Consider the following 14,501-nt stretch of genomic DNA (forward strand, 5'->3'; position numbering starts at 1 on the left):
CAAGATTCAACTGGATACATGTCTGAGCAACCTGATCTAATTAGACCTGCTTTGAGCAGGAGGCTGGACTAGATGCTTCCAGAGGTCCTTTCTAACCTTAATTATTCTGTGGTTCTTTGATTCTGTCCATAACAAAGACTACAAGAAGAATGATACTGCAGACTTGGACCACTGGCAGATCAAAAAGGAACAACTCATTGAAAATTAGAGTGGAATTAATAATATTGTACATTGGATCAATTCACCTTCTGGTATCAAAAGAGTCAGGGGCTTATGTAATGAATAGTTACGTCTGCATTTCTTCTGTATGGTTCTGCCTAAAGTGAAATCACAGCTTCACTGAAGTCAGATAACAAAATTCTCATTGACTTCACAAGGCTCTGAATTCTGTCAGCTTAAATGGAGATCATGGGAGGGTTCTTTAAAGTCAGATAATGGTTTTAACGTGGGGAAAACTTCAGAGAATAGTTTTCAGTTTTTCTGAAAGTATATTTCACAACCACCAGATTCTTTTAGCATATATGGATAAAGTTATGCTAGTATTGGAAGCAAAAAACCAGCACTCTCGGCTTTGTACCTGTGTTCCTGTAAGCACAAATATTTGAGTTGCTTAAAAAAGGAGGGAAAACTGGAGGGAAGGAAAGCTTCCTCCTATGATCTGCAAGTTAGAAAGTATTTCAAAGCTTTGAAAACTGTTGGCCAGCCCTGACATTTAGAAAGAACATCTTATAAAGAAAGACTATGTAAAAAGTCGAAACCTTGTCGTGTGAGCTTAATTACACTCTGAAAATGCTTGCTTTTTACAACCGCGATAAAACATATAAAATGCAGTATAAACATGTAGTGCAGTTGTTAGGGCATATGTTCCTTCACTGCATTTCTGAAAAGGGGGAAGGGTTTTTAACAACGCTTAGGCTGGCTTTATGAAATGGCACTTGTCAGCAGAGGGTATATAGCTCTGTTACTGTTATGTTTATATGATAAAAAATGTCCAGGGTATGTTGCCTCCTCTTATCTAAACGACCTGTTCTACTTTATGATGTTGCATATACTATTCATTACAATATTTTTAGATGTGTGGATTACGTGTGAATACAGATAATGATAAATTCACACTGGAGTCTACTTGGCCCATAAAAATTTTATGCAACTCTGAGGAAAAGTTACTGTTATTAAAGAACCATTTTGGAAAACAAAGTGCCCATTCCAGCACCCCAGCCTTGATCCTTTAATGCAGTCAGTGTTTGGGAGGAATGCAGGTGTGCATGTAATTATGAATTTAGAATGGTCCAGAATTTTTTTTAAGAACAAAAATACCTCCAATGTAGAGGTTAATATCTCATGAATAATGGCTACAGAATGGTTTGGTAATTTTGTGCCCTGATGTTCACAGTACACCCTTCCATAAGAACAGTCTGGATCTAAGGAGTGCCTATCAGCATGTTATTGCCAATTCCAACGTTTGACATTTGTTGTGATTTTATAGTAATATTAACAATATATTTTTATTTCTTCCCCTCATAAATTTTAGCCTTCAGAACTTGTTTTCTTTGCAGCGTTTTCCCTGTAGTCAGGAGGGATTTTTAAGTATTTGTAGAGTATCTGACATAATACATTAGTTCAGTAGCTAAAGCATTAAAAAGCAAGAAGCGTAAGACTTGTGATTCTGAGAACTGATGATACCACTTTTACGATTTAGGAAGATTTTTTTTTAATGGCACATTTATATGCTTGTATGTGAATCCATTACATGACATACACCGTGGTTAGCAACAGCTTTTGTGTGTCATGGCTCAGGTTCCCATACACTCCTGACAGTATGTATATTCATGAGATTCATGACATTTTCCTGCATCTGCTCTTGTAACAGATTTCGTTTCAAAGCGGCACTTCATTGATGTAGTACACTGACGCATTTTACGTATAATTGCTTTTCATCTGGTTGTATGATTATTTTGTGACACCTAGTGGATAAATTGATAGTAGTGCCGATTTGAATTTCCTCGCGTTTTTTTAGATTCTCTCAATAGACATTCTGGCCTGGAAACTCAATTCGTATTACAAACACATAGACTTTTGCTTTCTTACTTTCTCTCTCTCTCCTTTTTTTTTTTTTTTTTTCTCTTTAACTTTACTCATGGAATAACTTGCTCACAGCCAGGTGAACAAATACGCAACACCAGTCTTGAGGAAATTCCAAGAGTCCCAAAATAATGCAAGGTAGTAAAAGTCTGCAAATGTCATGATATTCTTTAGTCAGGATCCCAACATGTGCAGCGTGTGATGTTATACATCAACTTTTTCTACTGTATCAACTTTTCTGTGGTATGCTTCCAAGATGCAGTTCCCTTAGGGATTCAGTGTATGCTACATAAAGTTACAAAAGGTTACAAAGAAGTACTTATAATTACCCTGTGAAGATTCTTAGAAATACCCATTCCTTTGCTGTTCTTAGAGAATGAAGTCTGATAAATAATTAAAATATTATTCTATACACACAAGAATGTTTTCAGAACATTTACATCAAGAAACAGTCTGGAAGTGCCTTTAATACATGACCTACTTTCACAACTAAGATATATCTTGTGAAGTATATCTTAATTTACATGTCATGGATTCTGTGCCTGAAGCTTATTTCAAAGTCATTTCTCCTACAGGAAAATGTTTAAATACTGTCTAATATGTTTGCTATAAATGCTGTGAGATAGAAAAGTAGGTATTTTTATATGACTTTATTTGTTATGTTGATAAGGGGAGGGGAATTAATTATTTCAGTTGCACCAAGTCTGCTTGCTGTATTGCTGGGTTGATGCTACTAGTGTGCATGTTTCTGTCTTCAGAGAAGGTATAATATGCTCCTTGCCTGACAGAATTTAAATTCTGAAGTTTTCTGGCATCCCAGAGCAGGCGCAGAACAATAGCTTACATGATAGCTAAGATAAGATTTTAGTAGTTTTTAAGTAGGAGCTAAAAGGAACTGTAAGGCACATGAATTTGGAGATAAGAGGTTATGTATTTTTCATATGTGGGGAATTGGAATGGAGTTGTGCAGAGGACATGAAGAAATTGATTTTAAAGACCGTCTTTGAGATTTTGAGTTTCATCTTGTCACTCGTCAGAGAAAATGTGTTGCGTATTTCCACTCCCAAGAGGCTTCAAAATCAGAAAATGTAATACTAAACCGTGTCTTTAATACCGACTGATGAGGCGCTCTTTTCCTGTGCTTTTCCTAGTTGCTCATCCTAACAGTTCTCTTGTGACTTTCATTTATGTAAAATTAGGGCCTGTGGCAACAGCATCATGAATAATGGACACAGAGAGTCTAACACACCGTTGAGCTCTGGCACAGGTCTGCTCACACTCTACCACCTGAAGCCCTGCTTTAAGTCCATTAATGAACATTTAACCCGTGAAAGCTTTAGTCTCGGGTAAAAAGACTTACAGTAGAGCAAATCTGTGGAGAGCCCCGGTCACCTGAGAAAACCGAAGGTGGTGCAGAGGGAGCGGAGCAGGCAGCGCCATGTGTCTGTCCACCCGAGCTCCTCGCCTGTAATTCGTGAGGAGCATCTCCCCATGCCAGCCAGTGCCGTATCGGTGTCATGGCCCCGGTCACCCCCTGGCACTCCAAAAGCCTTTAACCCCTCAGCACAAATGGCCAAATTGGGCCCTCATGGTGAAAACAGCAATTTTCAGTGGTTCCCCCTCTTCCTCGCCTTTTTAAGACTTGTGTCATGTAAACCTGGTGTGGGTCTTGGACTGGGCTTGGCACTGGATGGCTAATGAGGCTGGTAATCTAATTAGCTCACGCAGCGAGCGTTATGTGTAAGCCTTCTTTTCGGTGTCTTTGTTGTGCCCGCAGCGTGGAGTACTCCAAATGGAAAACAACTGATCAGAGCAGAAGCAAAGTAATCGTGACAAAAGCACATGTGTATATTTTTTTAAATCATAACACAACTTGAGACAGTATCAAAGGGTGGTAACAAAGCTGTTACTGTGCACAGAGATCATCGGCTGGCAACCAAAGAGAAGCAATAACTAAAAGGAGAAAGGGATCTCAATAATTAGCAATGTTGTTAGCGGCAAATTCAGGGAGGTCCCCGGGAGTTAGAGGAGTGCAAGAGGCAGGACCCAGCTCGGGCTCCAGGAGGATGGCAGAGGAAGGGGAGGCAGGGCAGGACGCGGTCCGGGGAGGCACTGCACCTCCCGAGGCAGGCATGCCGCCCTGGCTGCAGCCTGTCCCTCGGCTGGTGGAGGCCTCACGCTGTCCCCTGGTGTGCCATGGCCTGGCAAAGCCATCGGCTAACAGGGACACGAGAACGTCTGACAGGGTCAATGGAAATGCTTGCTCTTGCAAACGGGCTTTTTGGATCAGGTCTTCTATAGAATCATGAAATTGTTCCGGTTGGAAGAGACCTTTAAGATCATTGGGTCCAACCATTAGCTGAGCTAAGTCCACCACTAAACCATGTCCCTCAGCACCACGTCTATCTGCCTTTTAAATACCTCCAGGGATGGTGGCTCAGCCACTTCCCTGGGCAGCCTGTTCCTATGCTTGATAACCCTTTCAGTGAAGAAATTTTTCCTAATATCCAGTCTAAACCTCCCCTGGCACAACTTGAGGCCATTTCCTCTTGTCCTACTGCCTGTTACTTGGGAAAAGAGACCGACCCCCACCTGGCTACAGTCTCCTTTCAGGTAGCTGTAGAGAGCGATAAGGTCTCCCCTCAGCGCCTTTTTCTCCAGGCTGAACAATCCCAGCTCCCTCTGCCGCTCCTCATAAGACTTGTGCTCCAGACCCCTCACCAGCATTGTTGCCCTTCTCTGGACCCACTCCAGCACCTCAACGTCCCTCCTGTAGTGAGGGGCCCAAAACTGAACACAGTACTTGAGGTGCGGCCTCACCTATAGCCTCACCTCACCGCCTCAAAAGAGTAACCAGAAATAAACAGCCCGCTGCAGTTTTGGTTTGCAAGGCCTGTACAAGTATTTTCCCTTTGTTAACGTATGTGAACTTCCAGACTTCTGCTTTTGAACTGTCAGGCTGAACAAGCCCAGTGGCTTTAGCCAAAATGCAGTCCAGACCTCAGAACATCGTTCTGAAATGGAAATTAACTTTAAGCTTTTAACAACATTTTTAAACAAACATCCTACATAGATTGGAGATTTTATGCCAGCTTTTCGTATAATGCTATCCACAATTTCAAATGCTACGGGTCTAAAGTGATCACGACAAATGGAACAGTTTGTAAAGGATGGATTTTGCTTGTCTGCTATAATAAAAAGGTTATTCTTCATTAGCACTCGAGTAACTTTATCCTGTTTGTGGTGATGGCGAATCTAAGTGTGCATTGATGTAAATACAGAATTTTAGGCTAAATCCATGTAATGCTGGGTTATTTAGCCCCTTGGTCTAATCCTGGGTCCGAGGTTACTCACATCCTCACTCATGCTTGTCAGCTGCTTGGTCTCATGAAGGGCTAAAATTTAAAACTAAAGCCTTATGGGTCAAAGGGCAGAAGATATTTTCCTAACAACTAGAATTATTGGTGCAGCTGCATTTCTGCAAAATTAATTTTAGTTTCTTGCTGAGGCTTAGAACATACCCTGACAGACATTCCCTCTTGGTTCTTAATTAAGTTAGGACTAGCACATACTGGTTTATTGCATGTCTTTTAGCATGGAAAACAATTTCCAAGGATTTAGATCCCTTTCAGAGTGAAAATTCTGTTTTCCCAAGAAGGAATTTGTGGGTTAAGATTGGGGACGGCAGTTTTTCAGAAGATGTCAGATTATCATTGTTTTCACAATCTTGTGACTCTGGTTGTTTTCCTAGTTTACATAAGGAACTGGAATACATAACACTTCCTATAAGTACTACCACAGAGGGTTAAGTGTGATACTGTATGAATTGCACATATTAAAAAAGCCAAATCTGATTGACTTAAAAGTCAGATAGCTTATTTAAGATTCTCTGTGTAGTAGGTTTTTTTTCCATCAAAAAGCGCTTAAAAACATTACTCAAATAATTGCCTGTGGGATGTCTGAGTATTTAGCTACAGAGATTGGAAGACTGTGATCCTGACTGTTCTCTTCATCAGTGGTTGTGCCCAGTTACCTTTTTTTTTTTTACGGGACTCGAGAAGTGGGAAAGGCGCAATTTTGAAGAGTTGGGACATCGCATATCAAATAGAAGATAAGGGTGCTGAATTTAAGTGTCTGATTTTGGGTTCAGAGATATTAAGCAAATCCGAGTGATACCAGCTGAGTTATGCGAGTTCAACTCTTCCGAAAATAAGTGAATATCAACTTCCTAAAATTAGTGAATATTTGGGGGGGGGGGGGTGTAATTAATATTTCATTTTTGTGTCATCTGCATGAATACAATCTGCATTAGGGCATGGAGATAAATTATGAATGTTAGGGAAATGCTTACTGTAAGAAAGGTGTTATATGCCCCTTCTATTCTTGCCATCTCTGACAAGAGAAAATAAAACTGACACGTTTCCATAGCTCTTTTCTGACACGTTTCCGTAGCTCTTTTCTTAACAAGGAACAATCCCTAATTTGTACCAGCATCATCTCCTTTTGCTGCAGACACTCATCTCCCAGATAATCCAGCCCTTGCATTTTTGCTTTTATGCGTGGCGAGATATCAAGAGTACCTGTAACATTTGTTTTTTCGTAAGAGGTACCTCACCTGCCCCCGGTGGATTTGCCATTTCCACACAGGTTTCGTCTCCCCTGGACGCCGGCCTCACCCTGATTTCTGGCCACCGGTGCCTGGGAATTGTCATTTCTGCCACGGAGAGCTCAGGAACGCAGCCCAGCGTGAGTCCCTCCTGCCGCCGCCGCCGCCGCTGCTGCTCCCGCCGCCCTCCGTGTCGCGCCTGGCAGCCATCTTAGACCCGGGCAGAAAGCCCATCGGGGCGAACACAACAAACCCGGCTGGGAAGTAAGTGGACGGAAAGATTACGCTCGGACAACACGGAAGATAAATATTTTAAGTCCTACAAAACAAATAGCTCGTAATACACTGAGCAGCAATGCGTTCCTTTTGGAGTTTATTAAAAAAAAAAAATATGTATCTCCTTAAATACTTATTTGCTTAAGAATACAAGTGCAACATATGGAGCAGCCAGTGATCAGCCCTGGTTTAATTTCTCTTTGTGTGGAAGCTTTGAGAGTTTCTGAGTGTTTTCATCGTTCTCTTGAATACTATCTTTTATGGCTTTTTAGTGTTCAGAGTATTACATAAGCAAAACTCAGAAATAAATGCAAGAGAAATATAAAAATTTTGTCAGTGTAGGTACTGCAGTTGGCATAACTAGAAGACATAATCCCACATCCAAGAAAAATGAGGTATTGTTCTGATGGAACACTGTCTTTTTCCTAATGCATTCCCTTTTGAAGCATCTGTTCAACATTCAAGGCATTTTACAGCAGTAAAGCTATGAAATGCCTAACGTATATGTATAGAACATGTCTGTGAAGGTGCAGAACAACTTTGATGTATACCCAGTACTGACTCCTTGTCTTTCCTGCTAGCCAGATCTCTCTTTACACCCATTCAGTAGGTTAAAGCAGCTATCATTCAGCACATCCCATTTTTTTGATACCATTGTAAACCTTTTCTGAAACATGATACGTGAGCAGTCATTTCTATGGAGGAATTTCCTTGACTTTTGCATGGATCCACATGAGAGTAACAAGCTCCAGTGCAGGTCTGGGCTGGTAGTCAGGCTACAGTATGTGAGACAGAATTATTTAAGCTAAAATATATTTGTGTATTTTGTACATTCTGTTGCCTTTTTTTTCCCTTATACGTAAAATGTTCAAGATCTTAGGAACATATATAAACTATTGCAGAGCTCAGACACATTTAGCCACAGAGTGAGTAATTTCACAGCTGCTCCTTTTTCCCAAATATTTGCAAACACTTAGATAAAAACAATGGTTTCAGTGAATATTTAAAATTATATATTAAATAGAACCATGTTACAGTACCTATGATGTAATAAAAAAGTATACAAAGGTGAATAAAAATTATACAACTCATTTAAATAGAATTACTGCTCAATGCAAGTACTTGTTGGCTCCTAAATTCTTTTCTGGTGTGTAAGATGTCTAAGGATCCAGAAGTGTTGACTTTAACTTCTATGCCCCATAATTTGTGGTGTATTGGATCATCAGGACTTACTTCAAAGCCACTAAGGCCAAGTGAAGGTGCACCATTGATTTCAACAGCGTGTCAATTGTGCCTCTTCTTAAAAGAAGTCTCCTGATGACTTTGAGGAAAATGTTTCCACGCAAAACTGTGCATAGGGTTTGTAGAAACCAGAACAGTGCACTTGAACGTGATAGCAGCGAGAAACCTCATTGATGAGCAAACACCACAGACAAAGTTGATCACCTGTTTGGACGTTATCACAAAGGTAGAGAATGATAAATTTGTTCTCCTACTTACAGTCTGGCTATACTGAAGCCTAGTTAAAGATCTTACAAAGTTCGTGTACTCAGGCTAATGTTCTTCTCTAGCCAGCTGAGCAAGACAAACACTCGTACATAGAACTGTCTAGAGCCAGAGCGTAACTGAACCAAATTTTAGAAAAACCTGTGCCTGTCCACTGAATGTAGGAGGAGGCTGTGGAGGCTTGATCCTGTGAGTATTTCCCATTTTGCCTGCCTGAAGCTCCGGCAGAATCTACCCTGTATTATTAAATTACAGGAAAGTTTCACAACTGAGGAAGGAGCTGTCATTTGCCATTTTAGAAGCAGCTGTAGTTGGTAAGATCACAATATACGTTGTACTTCACAGGAGTCACAGAATCTGTGTTTGTGGAATACTTTTTACTTCTTGAAGGATGCCAGGTGTATGAAGACAGTGTATCATTTTTGATATATTTGTTTAAAAATGTATTTGAAAATATTGTGTGTCAAGTTTGTCATAGGTAGGTCGCAGGAAACTGAATCCTTCACTCCACCAAATAATTTCTGTCTGAAATCTCCAGAAAAGTTACCTGCCATGGTACTGCTCTGTCACAACCCTGTCCTGGAAGGATGATGTAGCAGCTCAAATTCCTGATCCAGGGCTTGTTGAATTCAGTCGGAAAGCTTCCCTTGGCCTCAGCATCCAGGGTAGCAGAACCTCAGCCATTTACCCCACAACTGCTCTTGCCGGCAAATGTTTGTGACATTTTTTGTTGTTAATAAATAGTCTGCAAGAGCGGAGCAGTGACTGTACACCACTTTGGAAGGCAGAAGATAGTAATTATATGGAGACATGTTGGAAACCGCTGTTCTGGCCTGCATCCAGACCCTCAGCCTTCCTGGGGAATCGCTTACCTTGTCGCTAGCCTCTGAGCCATCTCCGTGCCCCAGAGTAGTCATGGTGCAGCACCTCAGGCCTGCACCCGGGGCATTTACCTTCCTCCTGGGAGCCCAGTGAGGTTTTGCGTTTGTAAATCGTTCTGAGTTTTTGGGTGGAAGGTGCTCTGAAAATGCAAAGCGCTTGGTCTGTGTTGTCCTGGAGTCTGCTAATTAGTAAGGCATTTAATTATACAACAACCCTACTTTAAAACTGTCCTCTTTCCTATTACGTCACAGAAACAGTGGACTCGGCCCTGTGCCTTTTTAGAAGTGACGGCTAAGGTATTTATTAACATCAGTTCCAACACATTTTTCAGTGAGCAGTGAGAGCTGGAATGTGGAAATGTCATATTTTTCCTAGTATTAAACAGTTGTTAAACTAGAAACAGAACTCTTGCCAGATAGTTATTTTGTATGCATGTCTTCTTCATAGAAAGAAAATGAACATGCATTTTCCTTTCATTAAGCATTTTAAAGTTCATCCTTGTTTGGTGATCTAGTCAATTAAAATAAGTTTATGAGCAGCTTGTGAGAGCAGAAGACTAATTAATTTGAGGTGTTACATAAAGCACATTCTTTCCCATTTTTGTCTGCTAATGGGTGCTACTGATACCCATAATAATAGATCTTATAGAAAATAGTATTACACAAAGTTTATGGTACTTCACAAATCATTATCTCAATATCTTTGTGAATTAACAAACTACTGTTTGTGTGGGAACATATACATTAAGGCAACATTATATCAGAATTGCACATAGAGAAAAGAGTCTTTAACATCGTTATCCTCATAGAGAAGAAGAGAATCCTTTTGAATTGGTTAATAAAAGCTCACCATTTTTTCAACATGGGTGAATATTTTCCAATCTCCCACATGGCATTGCACTTAAAAGTGAAAGTGAAGTCAAGATATGTTAAAGACAGGCAGGCAATGTAAATCTCTAGAACGTGTTCGGGCTTTCCAAAATATCGCCATTGTTTGGATCGATATTTTCACTTCTGTCTCTTAGAGTGAGTGGAATCGGCTGTAAGAGTAGGATCTTCATCCAAAATTTCCAGGGGGTGGAGGTGTTTGGGTCTGTGGGATATTTTGGGCTTTGCACTACTGCGGACACATCCTTTTAACGCTAGATTGGTTCTTTGGGCTGTTTTCGCTGGACCATCCAGCATAAAGGGCTGCTACACTGAAAGGTTACATTGTTTTTATTCTTCCACTATAAAGCAAATGCTTATACAAAAGTCTCACTTTGAAGTAAATCACACAATACACAGCTTTCCTCCAATTATGTTATGTAATGCTGTTATATTTATATAAGGGTAGGGTTTATTTTACACTGAAGGCACTTTCGGTGAGATGACTGCACAATACACAGGTACCCACCCAGCACTGCTAAAATTCACTGACTTCTGCACAGAATTTTAGCCAACGCTTCAATACAAATTCTAGGCTCTTAGGAAAAATACCGAGATCTCTGAACACACGCGTAAAGGAGATGTTTGTTTTCAAATATTTTATCTAAAAAACAGAGGTACAGGGTAGGGTTTTTTTCAGAGGATTATTCAGAAAGTAATTGACCTTGTCAAAAAGCTGGCACTAAGAAAATGCAGACGTTTAAAACACTTAAGTACATAGAGAAGACTATCATGCTTTCTGCTGCAGAGCTTTCCAAATGGGTTTCTTTGACAGTGGTTAGAGAGCAGCTTCTGCTACCAATTTTTGCCATTTACATTAATGAGATGTTGAAATCTCTAATGCTACTCTTTATGTATATTATGCAGAGAATATTTTAATATATATCCTTTTTGGCCTACAAGGGCATTGATGTTACAAGATGTGAAATCTGGGGCTGTACAGTAGTTGCTCCAATACAGTGGTCTCAGCATGGACAGAATGGCACCATTCCTATTTTGTGCAACAAATATGCACCATGTACAGCTCACAGTAACCAGCAACCTCTTTCTATGCGCGGTCTCAGTCCACTGCAGTGAAATGATCTTTGAAGTTAATGGTATAACATTGCCTTCTATAGATTAACACATTGATATCTAATTTGTTCAGATATCTGTATTCTCCTTCCTTCTCTGTTTCGTTTAAAAGTGTGTTTGTTCCTTGAAGGTGAAGTAGCTGATACCTCTCTCTGCCTGTCTCAGCAGTGCTCTTAACGTTTAAGTCAATCTCAAAAAATACCTTTTCTGTTTTCACTATACTTTGTCTCTTGCCTGTCTCTTTCAACCTGGGGGTCGCTATGGGCCGTGGAATAATTGTGGTAATAACAACCAAGTGAGAAAGCTGGTGCTGTGCATGGTTCTCCTTGAGAAAATGTACAGAGATGCTATCTTCTGCTTTTGCATGTGCTCTCACTCACTTTATGATTGCTTCAGTGTGCAGTGAAATGAAATTGATATGTGTGTGTTTTCTCTTGTTCCTCTCTTTTTAGGTCTCCATATCGATTATGCTGAAAGCAGTGGAAGATCCCTTCAGTTACCGTGAAATGTGAACCACCACCTTTGGGTGAGATCTGCTTTATAGTGAAACATTGCTTGAGTTTCTTTGGGTATGGAAGATGCATGTGTGATTTGCTTTAGTTTACTGTTAACAAAAAGTAAATTAGCTGATTAAGTTAGGACGTTTGCTTTGAAAGTTTCCTTAGTTTCCTTTAATAGCAGTCTTTATATTATAGTATAGACTGGTATTGCAGTTATTTACACTTCTTTAGAGCTGCCCTGAATGAGAAGTGTTGTTGTCCATCAAACCAGGTGGTGGGGAATAACAATGCCCTCAAACTCCAGCATACGTGTGAGGTTAGAGTAGGTTATACTACAGTGGCATTTTTGCCATTCATATTAATCAAAGCCTGTGGAGTAGGGTAAGGTATGTTTAGTTTGGCCGTTGATTCAGAGCTGGGTTGCTGTCCGTTGAGGAGTAGCATATTGTTTAAGTAGGCCATAACATTTTCTCACGGTCTTGACGAATTCTTAATTCAGTCGTAGATTTACCCGTGCGGAATTTGGGAAAGTCAGTTAGAGATACTCAGCTCTTCCCCGTTAGGATAGCAGAGGAATATCTAGAAGCATGTTAAACAATCCCTCTAAATCAGCATCCACTCTCTTTGAGTCGTAGCGATGCCTTTCTTGAAGTGACAAAACTGGTTTGATAAGATGCAGTCATGTCAGAGCTGGAAGTACGAAAGTGCATTTATTAAAAATGAATGCTGTATCCTCTTTCCCCTTGTGTATCTTGTCACTGACGTGACTTCACAAGTTGCAAATCTATTAAACGTTTCAAACATGAAACGAGCTCATTAAGCAAAATGTCGACTGGTATATAGCAAACTGTTTCAGACTCAAGACTGTTAATATTTGTCTCCAGAGTTTTTTGTCTTCTAGGTTGTCACCAAGGAATCCAGCTGTCTGGGAATACAGCTTTTGTTTCATCTGATGAGAGTCTGACTGTCCTTTGGGGTGAGGTAGTAGGTTGTATAGTTTTAGGGTTATGCCCTGCCTGTCAGATAACTATACAATCTACTGTCTTTCCTGAAGTGGCTGTGATATCGTCGTGGGATAGGTCTTCAAAAGACAAAGCAAATATTTTTCAACCGTAACAGTCTCAGGCTGTCTACATGTTGGATTTGGTTCTTGTAGCAGGGTTATGAAAGAACACAAAAGTCCTTACAGTGTTTAGGTTCCTATACTTCTCATTCAGGTGCAAAAGCAATTTCCTTTTTGTCATTTTCTCAGGGAAGGTGGGGTGGAAGTGGCAGGGCACAGAGGTATGACACAGTCCGCAATGGGCTTGCTCACGTTCAGCTTTCTCAGACTGCCACGAGAGTGGCCATTGAGAAACAGCTGACCCACTTCTCCATGACTTTGTGGCATTTGTGTTTATATTCAATGGAAAATGGCACTTTTCTTTCAGCAGCTCTTTAAATCTACTTTGCATAGGCTGTTTGAGAAACTGTGAAGTGAATAGTTGGACAAAAAACAAAGGGGATGTCTTCCAGTTGCTCATGTTCTGCCCTGGAACTGGTAAATGCTTGAGCCCTAAGTAAAGAGGCTTCTTTAATCAGTTTTTGTATGCTGGTTTAACTTGTTTTTTTAATACCTAATGCTAATTTGGGAGGGACAATGCTTGCCACTGTACTTCTTATATCTCTGGAGTCACCCCACCAATTCTGACTGATTTCCAGGTAAAACTGTGAGGAAGGGCCAACAGGAGGCAATTGTGGTCTTTTTAATGCTAAGAAATACGAGGGCTAGAAAGTGCTAAGGGAATCTTACTTGCAAATGGTGAAATGTTAGTTTGCTTCAGAAGATGTGCTTGATGCTCTAACAGGATGAGGTAGTAGGTTGTGTGGTTTCAGGGTAGTGATTTTGCCCCAATCAGGAGATAACTATACAACCTACTGCCTTCCCTGATAAGCAGCATAACAACATCAGTGTCTTAATTCACAGAAAAACAAGAGCTAAAATACGCTTCTGAGACCAGCAAAGTAAGTCTAGATACAGTTGTTGTTATCCTGTTCCTAATAGCTCTAAATTTAGTGTCTTGCATTATTTTTAATAACTGCCTGCAAAATAATTATCTTTTTAAAGTCTTTATCATGAGAAATTGAATTAAAGAACTTTTGCTTATTTCAAAGTTGTCTGTTCTTGATGTGTTGTGTTTCTGTTTCATTTGACTGGAACGAAGTTATTGTGGGAAATTATTCCAAAAGTGCTGTGAATTTGCATTCAGGATGTTCGTATTTCCTTGGCATCTTACTTGGTGTGCAACGGATTTTACTAGCAACGCACTTGTTTTGTTCAACCTTACCTCCCCTTCAGGAATCTTCCAGTGTTCTACAAACAATACCAGATTAAGTCACACAACATTCTCCAGCAGGTCAGCTTTATATTACAAATAAAAAGTTGTAACAATGAAAATCAAGGAACAGGTTTAAAAAACCAAAACCAGACATTGATTTGTACCCTCAGTTTCCCATAAGCAGGCTCATTTCATGACATTTAAATGTCCCCAAAAGAGAATTCTCTGCTGTCTAAAAGGCACAAATTGCACCCAGTAAACCATTCACAGAAAGCATTAGGTCCGTTAAAGACATTTTGAGCATACAAACTGCAGAGTCTTATACCAAAAA

General features: G+C 40.2%; 1 long non-coding RNA gene across 3 annotated transcripts in view; it reads left to right on the plus strand.

Moving 5' to 3' along the window:
• The window catches only part of LOC128916856 (uncharacterized), a 106,410-nt gene extending 92,405 nt beyond the window's left edge, over nucleotides 1–14,005 (plus strand). For all 3 annotated transcript variants that reach the window (XR_008469069.1, XR_008469067.1, XR_008469068.1), the window contains exons 7-8: nucleotides 6,730–6,952; nucleotides 11,805–14,005. This is a non-coding gene — a long non-coding RNA (uncharacterized LOC128916856). The remainder of the gene's footprint in view (nucleotides 1–6,729; nucleotides 6,953–11,804) is intronic.
• Nucleotides 14,006–14,501: the final 496 nt, after the last annotated feature.

Source organism: Rissa tridactyla, chromosome 1 (assembly GCF_028500815.1).
Source record: "Rissa tridactyla isolate bRisTri1 chromosome 1, bRisTri1.patW.cur.20221130, whole genome shotgun sequence".
NCBI classification, from domain to species: domain Eukaryota; kingdom Metazoa; phylum Chordata; class Aves; order Charadriiformes; family Laridae; genus Rissa; species Rissa tridactyla.